This window comes from Mixophyes fleayi, chromosome 7, assembly GCF_038048845.1.
Source record: "Mixophyes fleayi isolate aMixFle1 chromosome 7, aMixFle1.hap1, whole genome shotgun sequence".
In the NCBI taxonomy this organism is placed as follows: Eukaryota; Metazoa; Chordata; class Amphibia; order Anura; family Limnodynastidae; genus Mixophyes; species Mixophyes fleayi.
Window position 1 is genome coordinate 75,232,125 of NC_134408.1, and position 13,546 is coordinate 75,245,670.

Below are 13,546 nucleotides of genomic sequence, written 5' to 3' on the forward strand. Positions count from 1 at the left end.
ATTCCGCACCACGTGGGACTGTGATTGACATAAAAATTTACATGCACACGTCCCCCAGGTCGAGGAAGTATCGGAGGATTGTCGTGGATTTGTCGGAAGTTTATACACACTACACAGCGGAAACGAGATTGGAACGAAAATATTAAACCGTACGACCAACCAAATGAGGCGAGAATCGTCCATTTGGGCAGACTTTCGACCATCGTGTAACTGTACACACTGACCCGACTTTTGAACGAGCGGTCGTATGTCGGCTGTTTGAGCTGATTATTGGACGAAAACAGTGTAGTGCGTACCCAGCTTTAGATTTGGACTGTAATCAGAACAATGTCTCAATATAAAGGTTATTATATAGACATGTAACATCTCCATGGAAAAGCACTTCAGGGCTTAAATTCCACCTCCACAGGGAACCCTCAGGAGTTGAGTGAATAAGGTATCATTGTTCTTTCTGTTTGCTCCCTATTGTCCACTAGTGAGCTTTACAGTCAGCCAGGAGCCGGACCCAGCAGAGGTCACCAGAGGGAGGACATCTGGGGAGGTAGGGGAGGGAGCTGGATAGTGTAAGAAGCCCACCAATCGAGATCTTTTGCAACTCCCCTGGGCAGGCAGTTCCCAAAGTGGGATTAGGAGGTGATAAAAGAGGCTAACCTGGGAGCTGGACATGTGTGTGACTGATTTTGGCCAAGAGGTGATGCTTTGCCATAGATTCGCTATAGAACATATCCCACTGGATTTCCTCACTTGTTAGGGAGGCCGTGCTGTATGTAATCCTGTTCTGCAGAATAAGTCATCCTTCTATTTTTACTCTAATACCGTGTCTGAGTGATTTGGGAACCATGTATCTTCACACAACCCCCCTTTCATTCACACAGTCGAACAGTATAGAAGCCAACCTTTCAATCACACAGTATAACACCCCCTTCCATTCACACAATATAACAGTGTAGCAATCCACTTTCATTCACACAGTATAACAGTATAGCAACCCCCCTTTCACTCACACAGTATAACAGTATAGCAGCCCCCCTTCATTCACACAGTAGAACAGTATAGAAGCCCCCCTTCATTCACACAGTATAACAGTATAGCAGCCCCCATTCATTCACATAGTATAGCAGCCCCCCTTCATTCACACATTATAGCACCTCCTCTTCATTCACACAGTACAGCAGCCACCCCTATCATTCACACAGTATAACAGTATAGTAGGCCCCTCTTCATTCACACAGTATAGTATAGCAGCCACCCCCCCCCCCCTTCCCCTCACACTTGCTTTGTTACTGCAGCACTGGAGACTCCTCTCTCTGTGTTGCACCACGCACACATGGGGCGGGACCTGTCACGTGGTGCATGTCCCATGCTATATTTAGCAGTACCAGGACTGGAGGATGCCAAACTGGGCTAGGGAGGGATGGACGGACAGATCAGTAGATCCGCGGCCACATTACATAAGGTCGCTTGTGCCATAGGCTCTATGTCAAATCTGCCGCTGAGAATAGCAGCCCCCCCCCCTTCAATCACACAGTATAGCAGCTCCCCTTCATTCCCGCAGTATAGCAGCCCTACCGCTTATTTCACACAGTAAAAAAGTATAGCAGCCCTCCCCTTCATTCACACAGTATAAAAGTATAGCAGCTCTCCCCCTTCATTCACACAGTATAGCAGCCCTCCCCCCTTTATTCACACAGTATAAAAGTATAGCAGCCCCCCCCTTCATTCACACACTATAACAGTATAGCAGCCCTCCCCCTTCATTCACACAGTATAACAGTATAGCAGCCCCCCCATTCATTCACAGTATAACAGTACAGCAGCCCTCCCCTTCTCCTCACACTTACCTAGTTACTGCAGCAATGGAGACTCCTCTCTCTGCGTCACACCATGCATACATGGGATGGCACCTGCTACATGCAGCAGTACAGGGACTGGAGAAGGCCAAACTGGGCTGAGGAGAGAGGGAGGGATGGATGAATAGATCAACAGCCACTTTAGGGAAGGTGGCTGGGCCCTGAGGAAGGGCTAGCACCTCCCCTTCTTCCCTACTTCTTCCCCGGCAGTAGCCTGCGCCCAGCAGTCACACCTGCCTTGAGTCGGGCTAATCATAATTGATTTTTTTTAACCCCGAAAAAAGCATTCGATGGCCTCCTGAGGCACTATGGCCAATCCGTCCCTGTCATCATCTCTTTGTTCAAATTAATAGTAAAATCTAAATATGTACTTATTCCACCTGAGCCTGGATGCGCAGGTCAGTAATATATAATATTTTTTTTCAAAATCAAAATAATTTAGATAGCATTTTATGCGCAAGAGGCACCGTATATATGTACATTAATCTGAGTACCACATAAATCCTTGAAAACACAACTTTTTTGTCCAAAAATAAGATTATGCTTTAGGAATCAATGTATATTTTTGCATGCCAAGGAAGTCAGGTGAAAACAATGATTTAAATGGCATATATTGTTGTAATATACATTATTATGCCAACATCTATAACAGGTTTCATGTTCAACACAGACTGAAATCAAATGTAAGGATGCCCTACGTTCTCCAATATATTCAAATCTCTGCCAAACCCCATTTTACATCAGCTTATCATGTTTTCATGTACACCAATCCTTCTGTGCCACTTACTGTACACTTCCACCATGCTGTTTTTCAGTAAATCTCTTAATACAAAATCATGGCAATGCTTTAATCAATCTGGAACATAAATATATATTGTTTTACCTTTACAGCACTTCACAAATAACACATCCCACAATACTTACAGAGCAAAATACAGTTACAATTAAATTCAAAAGTCAACTACATGCATGGTACATACAGTGTAGGTACATACACTGTACGTACAATAGGAAACAGACCCATCTGTTGATTGTTACCAAGATTTTATGATTATCATCTGTTAAGGATGACGCTCAACCATGGCCCGTATGCTAACAACCAACTACAGATCCCTTGTACAAGAAACACTATGTTTTGTTTTTGGTTGTTTTTTTTTTCCAGATCAGCTGTTAAATGATCAGGTAGCATAATTTGAGTAGTGGGTCAACGGACTAAATACCACATGACTGACATGAAAGAAAAACATAATCTTACCACCTAGATCCAGGACAAAGGACTGCTCCGAGAAACAGACTGGAATAGAGACAGAAAAATAATGCATTTCCTAACCCGCCCACTAATATTATCCCACCAAAGGTTACTGCAGAATACAGAGCCCTCCTCTGGCTTCTCCTATGTACTGCATAATAAGTCACGTATCCCCTCAACATCTCAAACCATCAAGACCACATTGTAAAACTGAAATCTATTGACCTCTCTTCTTAGTACCCCGAACACTAATAAGATCTGTGTGCACCGGACAACAATAACGACCCTAGACAACGGATCAGTTGATAAAAAAAAAAAAGAACATGGAAATTCGAACGCATGCGCATTAAGAAATTCAATTTGTGCATATTAAAGCAGAGGTGTCTGACACGTTGTGCGGACAAGCAGCGCGAATCCAGTTACATACCTGTCATTTTCAAATAACATCACAATTTATTTACTAAGTCTCGGTTTAAGATATGGTTGGGGGCGGGGCAGTACTTGAGTTTTATCTGCTGGTCTTGCTCTTCTACTAATACACATGTTGTATTTTCTATTTGCAGTAGTGTTCAATTTCTTTACGTTATGGATTATTCATTTGTTTTGTGTGGAAACACACTGAATGATGACCTTTACTAAACTAATGACACATAGCATAGAGGTTGGTTGCATGTTTAATCAAAGTTTAAAGTTTGCAAGAGCATGTGAAAATAGAACACATCGGACCTCATTCAGAGTCGGACGGAAAGTCCATTTAAGTAGTGTAGGAGTGGGAGTGTGCCGCAGCTTGGTAGGGTATTACGAGTGACAAGCAACCCCAGTTGCATCCCACCCGTAATACCCTATGGAGCTATGAGCAGTTCCTGCAGCTAGCTAACGCTTGCGCCACCTGATTCCTGCTGCACAGCTTTAGCCCTGTTTTGACGTGTGTTGCGTCTGCGTCTCACTGCGACTAGGATGTATTTACATGGTCACGCCTTCACAAATCCGTGTTCCTCCCATTCTCTCGTAGTGAATCGCAAGCTGTCGCAAGTGTTAATTGCGTCCAAGATGCAGGCGGATTTGGTGCTTTCTGGACATGCGTGGTAGTGTTTTTTCCTTGATGCGCCTAAAACGGACTCTAAATGAGGTCCATCTTGTTTTGTTACACATATATATATATATATATATATATATATATATATAAAATATTTATAAATATATAACAAAAAAGACAATGTCAGTGCTTATCCTATACACTGCATATCTGTGTATCTAGCAAAATGAAAACATGAGGTATTAGTTCATATTTTGATCAAAACATTTAAGTCTGCATCCCAGCATCAAGGGCACCTCATTATTTTCAGGTCCTACACTGACCTATATGCTTTAAACACTGTTATGATACCAGGATGTTGGGGTAGGAACCCAGAGGAAAGTCCTGGTATCTAGGGGTTCAGTATCACGCAGGCAAAGAAAAGGTGTGGATACAACGATATCTTCATTACAGTTAACTGCAAACAATAGCTTATATATGTCAAACAATAATTTAAACACCCAATGTTCACCAAACTTCAACCATCACCTAGTAACACCCAAGTGTACAATATGTATATATACATACATATATATATATATATACACACACACACACATATTATAAGGGCACAGTCTTATATTAAGGTTACATCTACAAAACGTCATTTTCCCACAGGGAATTTGTGAGAGGAGGGCATGGTGTTTCAGGGTCTACATTTTAAAAAGTATGAAAACTATTAAACTGAAATTTGGCATGCAAATGGAGAACTGTCCACAGGTGCCGCATGTGAAATTTCAGAAAAAAAGAATAAAAAATGACAATTTAGGAACAATCTAAATTTCAAAATCTGTCCATTTTTTTTCTACTTCCTGTTTCACAAAATGTGCAGTTTTTCTGGGGTTTTTAGGGGAGCATAACTCGGTGTACAGGGCGTTTAAAGACACGCGGTAAGTTTTGTTAGAAAGCTATTAGGGCTGAGGAGTGCCTTTGAGGGTTCACAAGTTTGAGAAATTTACATTTTTTTTACAATTTGGTAAAACATGCCCCATTTTAAAGATAGGATTTCATAAAATGTCATAACGTTGTGCATGTCTGATAGAGTCTTGTGCTGGGTGTACTGAAAATGGCTTCACTTGGGAGCACAAATATGGCTGGACCCTCTCGCTAAGAAATTTCCTTCTGTTAGCCAGAGAAATTAGCCATAATTGCCTGATGGAAGGAAGATGACTGGGGTTTTGGGTCTGCGGGGGACACACACTAACATTTTATTTTTTGGTATCACTGTCATTGTATAGTTTAATGCCTCCCTGAGGTGCCAGACGCGGCTGTTACAGAGCCATTTTAGACCTCCCGCCCCTCCGTGACGTCAGTTAATTTATTCACTGCACTGGCTGGGGGGGCAGGAAATTTAAAAGTGCCCTGAGGTTCTGCACTGATCGCATACATGCCGTTAGGAGAGATGTGTGATTAATACATTGTTTTTCAAACTAAACCAAATTAATATGCCACTTTCATTTCAAATTTAGACCACAAAGTCCCCCTGTATAGATATCCTGTACTAACCACAGAAAAATAAACATTCTTTCCGCCGCTATTGTAGTTCTGAATTTGTTGCTCTCAGGGTAGGGGTTGTGCCTGACTTCTGTGCCCAAAACCAAGCAGGTAGTGTTATGCAGTGCATACGAGTAACATCACACAGCCCTCCATACAACAGCGTACTGCGCTATCACACACTCACCATCCCGTCACTGCGCTGTCACACACTCACCGATAAAGCGGCTATATACCGATATGAGATCAGGCAGTGTTCAGATAACCCTAATTGTTTGTAAGCTTGCATCTTACCAGGTCCCACTTCACTTGGTCCCATCTCCTATAATCAAGAAAGTATTCCAATAGTCATGCAGTGCTCAAAAGAGATGCGTGCCTTGCTGTCAGTCCTCCTCCTCCTCACGTTTGGCTGGGTTCTTGGAACTGGACATGCGCAATTGAAGAATGAAAAGAAGGAGGAGAAGACCCGGAGACAGCGCTTCCGAAGAGGGGGTTAAGTATGATTTTTTACATCGCAGAAACAGCAGTTTTTCGGAGTTGCTGTTTCTGTGCAGGGCTGTACATAAATGTGAGAAATAGTTTAACCCTTATCATTGCGATAAGGATTGAAAAGTACTTTTCACTTTATGTGAAAATTGATAAATGTGTCACTATGTCAATTAGCTATTACACTGGGCAGCAATTATGAGATCGGGATGGGAGGGTGATGATAGCTTTTTATCAGATTGTGATTAATCCATAATAAATGAGACAACATATTAGAGCCTACAATGAATAAAACTGAAAACAATATTAGGCACCCTTCACCTTAACAATGAGACCGGAATTCCTCGCTGATCAATGCAGATTCCTAACTTCTGCCGCAAATTTATCCTCAGATTAAACCCCCTTCCACAGCTTAATACTGTATTTTTCTAAAGAATTAAATATTTTGTTAGAATTACTACCACTATTACCAAGAGTACAACAGTGGTAATTGACACACACTGAATGCAAGCACGATATTTTAACAACGGGACTGCACACAACTTAGCTGGATCTTGAGAGCTTCCGATAACATAGAGGAAGAGCAATAATTTATACCACAGTGAAGACGGACAGCCTGTCAGCCAAGCCGGGAGCAGTATGACATATGTGTGAGAAGCGAATAAATTATCTATAGTGGGTTAATGTGATAACAGAGGAAAGCTAAGAAACAATTAGCTGAGCAGGATTATAAACCCCCATCTCCCAAGGCAGATAAGAACACCAAACCTGTCACGACTGATAGTGGGTGAATGACTGATAGTGGGTACCTGCTGTTGTTGGCGCAACTCAGAGGAAGGCGCGGAGTCTAACGTGCCCCTGGTATTCACCAGGAACCCCCGCAAGGAAGTATGGACTCCGCTGCAGGGACACGCAGGTCGCGGTCCTTCCTAGAGTCCACAGCGAGATACAAGGGGGTGTCAGACAGGCCGGTTCAGCAACGTTCAGGTAGAGGAGGTACAAAGGGAAATCCAGAAGAATGGTGAGGCAAGCCGGGTCGGTAACTTTCAGGGAGCGCAGTACAAAGGCAGAATCCAGATAGGGGTGGTCAAACGGTCCGGGTCAAAAGGGTCACAAGCAGCATGAGGAATGTCAGGAACAAATACAGCAACTGGTGCACACAAACGCTGGAGACAGGAAGACCTGATACTCTGGCACTGATTAGAGGGCAGGAAGAGGTTTAAATAGTGTGGTGACCCAATCAGCATCAGCGCTGCAGCGCTGTCATACCTGCCGTCGGGAATCCACATAGCGTCCCGTTGCCTAGCAACGGGGCGCGTCATACAGCGAGGAGTCAGATGGCAGGGGGGATCCGGAAGTGATGCGTCTGGTTGCATAGCGCGGTCAGGCAGTCAGGCGGCCGTGCGGACGGCGCCTGACAGTATACCCTCCTCTTCTTCCTCCTGTTTGAAGGAACTTTTTGAGAATTCTAGGAGCGTGAAGGTCCTGCTTGTCCACCCATGATCTCTCCTCTGGGCCAAATCCTTTCCAATGGACAAGAAATTGCTGTTTGCCACGAAGAATGCGAGAGGCCAAGATCCGATTGACTTCGAATTCAGTTCCAGAAGAGGTTTGTATTGGTGGGGGACGACAGGGAGGTCGATAGAATTTATTGAGTACCACTGGTCGTAGTAATGAGACATGAAAAGTATTATGACATCTCAGAGAAGGAGGAAGTTTCAATTTAAAGCATACAGGATTAATGACTTGCATGATGGTGTATGGGCCAATAAATCGAGGAGCCATCTTCATAGAAGGAACCTTTAGTCTTAGGTCCCGGGTGGATAGCCATACTTGGTCTCCCACCTTTAAGAGAGGAGTGGCCCTCCGATGACGATCTGCAAAGATTTTGTGATGCTGAGTAGCCTTGAGTAAAGCCATCTTAGTCTTAGCCCAAATGAGAGAAAACTCCCGATAAAGAGTATCTACGGCTGGAACCGGTGAAGAGGACACTGGAAAAGGATCCGGAAACACAGGATGACTTCCGTATACAATAAAGAAAGGGGAGAATCCGGTAGACTCATGAATGTGTTGATTATGGGAGAACTCCGCCCAAGGAAGGAATTGAGACCATTTATTCTGGTTGTCGGAGGTAAAACAGCGGAGGAATCTCTCGAGATCCTGATTGATTCGCTCCGTCTGTCCGTTGGTTTGCGGATGGTATCCCGAAGAGAATTTCAATTCTATGTTCAATCTCTTACAAAAGGTTCTCCAAAAATGGGATGTGAATTGGACTCCACGGTCCGAAATGATCTCCTTCGGGCAACCATGTAGTCTGAATATCTCCTTGATAAAGATATCTGCCAGACGACTGGCCGCGGGCAGTCCAGTTAGAGGAATAAAATGTGCCATCTTCGAAAATCGATCAATAACCACCCAGATAGTGGTAAACCCTGCACTGAAGGGTAGGTCTGTGATAAAATCCATGGCCACACTTTCCCAAGGAGCATCGGGGATAGGGAGTGGACGAAGAAGGCCTGCCGGAACTCTTCTACAAGTTTTGTGTTGAGCACAAGTAGTGCAGGAAGCAATAAATTTACCAACATCGGCACGTACATTAGGCCACCAGAAGCGTCGGCAAAGCAGCGATGTTGTCTTCTTTATTCCAGCATGGCCGGCAATGCGGGATGAATGAGCCCACTGCAGGGTCTTGAGCCGGAGATGGGGTTCCACGAATGACCGGCCTGGAGGAGGAGAGGACGTTTTGGTCCTAGTAAGGGCTACGATATTAGAAGGATCAATAATATGCTGAGGAACCAACGGTCTTAAACGATCGGAATCGTCAAATGAGCGAGATAATGCATCGGCACGTCCATTCTTGGCTCCCGGGCAGAATGTGAGCTTCATGTTAAATCGAGCGAAGAAGGATGCCCAGCGGGCTTGCCGAGGATTAAGGCAACGAGCCTCTTGAATGAACACTAGGTTCCGATGGTCGGTAAACACAGTAACAGGAAATATAGCCCCCTCCAACAGATGTCGCCATTCCTCCAGAGCCGCCTTGATGGCCAGTAACTCCTTGTCCCCTATTCCATAATTACATTCACTTGGAAGAAATCGTCTGGAGAAAAACCCACACGGGTTGTGTGAGCCAGCCGGAGACTCTTAAAAAAGCACCGCCCCAATGCCTACCGAGGATGCATCTACCTCTAAGAAGAAAGGTCGTTCTTGATCTGGCTGGGACAGAACTGGGGCTGAAGAAAATGCTTTCTTTAACGTTATGAAGGCAGACATGGCTTCCGAGGACCAAACCCTGGGGTTGGCAGTCTTCCTGGTTAAAGCTGTAATGGGGGCTATAATGGTGGAGAATCCCTGAATAAATTGGCGATAATAGTTTGCAAAGCCGATGAACCTTTGAATAGCTTTAAGGCCTTGTGGCTGAGGCCAGTCCAGAATAGCTGACACTCTGGTGGGATCCATACAAAGACCTTGACCCGACACAATGAAACCAAGAAAAGGTACCTGGCTAATCTCAAACACACATTTCTCCAGCTTGCAGTAGAGGTGATGTTTCCGGAGTCTACGTAAGACCTCCTTTACTTGTTCCCGATGAGTCTTCAGATCTTTAGAAAATATTAATATATCGTCTAAATACACTAGCACAGAAGTGTATAACAGGTCATGAAAGATATCGTTAACAAAGGTTTGGAAGATGGCTGGGGCGTTGCAGAGGCTGAAGGGCATCACCAGGTACTCGAAATGTCCATCTCTGGTGTTAAAGGCCGTTTTCCATTCGTCTCCTTCTTTGATGCGAATCAAATTATAGGCCCCACGGAGATCTAGTTTGGAAAAGATTTGAGATCCACTGAGTTTGTCAAAGAGGTCGGAGATGAGAGGTAGTGGATATCGATTTTTGACAGTGATGCGGTTGAGAGGACGATAATCAATACAAGGCCAAAGAGACCCATCCTTCTTCTTAACAAAAAAAACCCCTGCACCCGCTGGGGAAGTGGATTTGCGGATAAATCCCCGTTTCAGGTTTTCTGAAATATATTGAGACATGGCTGACGTCTCTGGACGAGATAAAGGGTAGGTCCTCCCTTTGGGGATGGGTTGGTCAGGAGATAAAACAATAGCGCAATCCCAGGGACGATGAGGAGGCAAGATCTCCGCTTCCACTTTACTGAATACATCTTGGAATTTTATATAGGCCTCAGGAAGGTGGGTTAGCTCGGAATGAGCCATTACTTGACATTTTGGAGGCAAGACTCTAGACAGACATTCAAAGCGACATCCTGAACCCCACGACATAACTTGAGCGTGGTCCCAATCCATCTGAGGAGAATGTTTTCTCAGCCACGGTAGCCCCAAGATGAGGGGATTAATGGACCTCGGCAACACCAAAAGTTGGATCATTTCGCTATGAAGTACTCCTACCATCAACCGAACAGGAGAAGTCACGGAGGAGATGGAGCTGTGAGTGACACGACTTCCGTCGACTGCAGTCAGAGATAACGGTTGGGGCAATGGGTTTAGAGGTATTTGGAGCTGCGAAGCTAGATCTGCCGAAATGAAGTTCCCGGAGGAGCCGGAGTCCACAAAGGCCGTGGTGGAAAAGGTACCCTTGGGGGTGCTCAGGATGACAGCCATCTGAAATTCTGGGGAATTTTCTTTAGAATAGGGAGCAACTGTGGATTCTCCTAAAACGGCCTCCCCGCCACCGTTTAGGAGGAAGAGTTTCCCGGTTTCTTGGGACAAACTCTTAGCAGGTGTCCCGGATCTCCACAATACAGACACAGGCGTTGTTTGAAGCGTCTCTCCCTCTCTTCAAGGGATAATTTAGAGCGTCCTACTTGCATTGGTTCGTCCACTGGCAGGATGGGATTTTGGAACTGGGGTGCTAGCCGTGGTATGAACCGTTTGCCAGGAGAGCGTTCCTGCGTGCGCTCTTGGTAGCGCAAATCCACCTTGATGCACATGGAGATGAGAGAATCTAACTCAGCCGGGAGTTCTCTGGAAATTAGCTCATCCTTAATCCGGTCCACCAGACCTTGCCAAAAGGTTGCCACCAGCGCTTCGTTATTCCATTTTAACTCGGAAGCCAGGGTTCGAAATTGAACTGCGTATTGCCCCACGGACAGGTCACCTTGGCGGAGGTTTAACAAGCTGGTAGCTGCAGAAGCAACTCTTCCGGGATCATCGAAGACTTTCCTGAAAGCTTCAATGAAAGAGTTGGAGTTATTAAGAAGTGGACCCCCTTTTTCCCATAAAGGTGAGGCCCAGGCAAGGGCTTGACCACTGAGGAGGGAGATGAGAAAGGCTACTTTGGTGCGTTCTGAAGAAAAGGCCCCTGGGTTGCACTCAAATTGAATGGCACATTGGTTCAGAAAGCCCCTGCACTTCTTGGGATCACCGTCAAACTTTTCGGGTGTCGGGATGCGTACACCGGAGGCCGCTGTAGAGACCGTAACCACACTGGATGCTGTGGATGCCGCAGAGGTTATGGCAGGTGTAGCGGGTGCAGCATTCTGAAATGTATCGAAGCGGGTAGCAATCCCTTGGACACATTGTAGAAGATGCGCTTGGGCTGCTTCTTGTTGCTCCACTCGTTGAGCCAAATGCAGGAGTAGGTCACGAGCAGACGGTTCACCAGACCCCTCCGTTGTCATGGCCAGAGTATACTGTCACGACTGATAGTGGGTGAATGACTGATAGTGGGTACCTGCTGTTGTTGGCGCAACTCAGAGGAAGGCGCGGAGTCTAACGTGCCCCTGGTATTCACCAGGAACCCCCGCAAGGAAGTATGGACTCCGCTGCAGGGACACGCAGGTCGCGGTCCTTCCTAGAGTCCACAGCGAGATACAAGGGGGTGTCAGACAGGCCGGTTCAGCAACGTTCAGGTAGAGGAGGTACAAAGGGAAATCCAGAAGAATGGTGTGGCAAGCCGGGTCGGTAACTTTCAGGGAGCGCAGTACAAAGGCAGAATCCAGATAGGGGTGGTCAAACGGTCCGGGTCAAAAGGGTCACAAGCAGCACGAGGAATGTCAGGAACAAATACAGCAACTGGTGCACACAAACGCTGGAGACAGGAAGACCTGATACTCTGGCACTGATTAGAGGGCAGGAAGAGGTTTAAATAGTGTGGTGACCCAATCAGCATCAGCGCTGCAGCGCTGTCATACCTGCCGCCGGGAGTCCACATAGCGTCCCGTTGCCTAGCAACGGGGCGCGTCATACAGCTGGCAGGGGGGATCCGGAAGTGATGCTTCTGGTTGCATAGCAACCAGACGCGCGGTCAGGCAGTCAGGCGGCCGTGCGGACGGCGCCTGACAAAACCAAACAGAGAGCTAAAAGGAAGTAATCTAAATCACCTATGTGGAGCATATTAGTGAGAGGGAGAGTCTGGCTGCTGGGGGAGGACAAATTAGGTGAGAATCTGCTACATTTGTATCATTAGTAATTGTTATTTAACATAAGAGAATAGATACAAAGAAGATACTATTATAGGAGTTATGAAACAAAGTTCTAGCCAGCACTTTGATGAATGGGAGAGTAAACCGAAGAGTGGTAATGTCAATATTTGTCAGGATACTGTATACCAGTTCTCTAGTTCCTCCTCGGCATAAACGGCAGTGCTAAGTGTGTAAGAATATCAATGGAATTAGCTGCTATTTCATTCGCAAAATGTATGAATGTGTTCAGGAACTATGAATGAACATTATTATACTAGGCATTTATTCAGGGGCATGAGGGTTCAATGTACGGCAGCATGGGGGTAAGGGTACAGTGTACTGGGGACTGAGCCTGTCTGTGTTGGCAGGACCTAAATACAACGTTACACGTGCTGATGATTGCACACAGAGGCTGATACTTTCGGAAATAGTATAATACATACAAAGGGTTAATGAACTAGCTCATATCAGCACAAAGTTCCATATAATTGTTGCTAATTAAAATAGACCTCATCTAGCATAAACAGCAATATATATAATGTAGTACATGGTGAAATCATTACGTCGTCTCAGACTGGTGTCATAAGGCATCTTCCTGCTTTAGTAATAAAACCAGTTGACATTTATGTTGGAAACACATTAAAAGGGATCACTGTAATATTACGTTCAGTTCTGCAATGCAGAAGGGATTAATCTGTATAAGATACAGATGCATGTACAGTACAGGCAATGTCATTAGTGTCATTATCACTGTTCATATTGCTGATCGTCTAACTGTGTGCAATCCAACAGCAGTTATGCAAGTATTAATGATGTGGAGGCAGAGGCCATCCTCTGACCCCTGTACAATAAAAATAATACATTTCCCAAATACTCACAAATGAAATTTCCTCCTTTTGTCAGCAGTTTTCAATCCAAAAATGGCTGTCAGTAATGTCCCAAATAAATTTGTATCCAAAGTCTA

General features: G+C 45.1%; 1 protein-coding gene across 1 annotated transcript in view; it reads right to left on the minus strand.

The window, feature by feature from the left end:
• SLC29A4 (solute carrier family 29 member 4) overlaps window positions 1–3,234 on the minus strand; it is a 613,917-nt gene extending 610,683 nt beyond the window's left edge. Inside the window, exon 1 of the mRNA XM_075181351.1 lies at window positions 3,106–3,234. The gene's annotated coding sequence lies outside the window, so the exon portion shown is untranslated. The remainder of the gene's footprint in view (window positions 1–3,105) is intronic.
• Window positions 3,235–13,546: the final 10,312 nt, after the last annotated feature.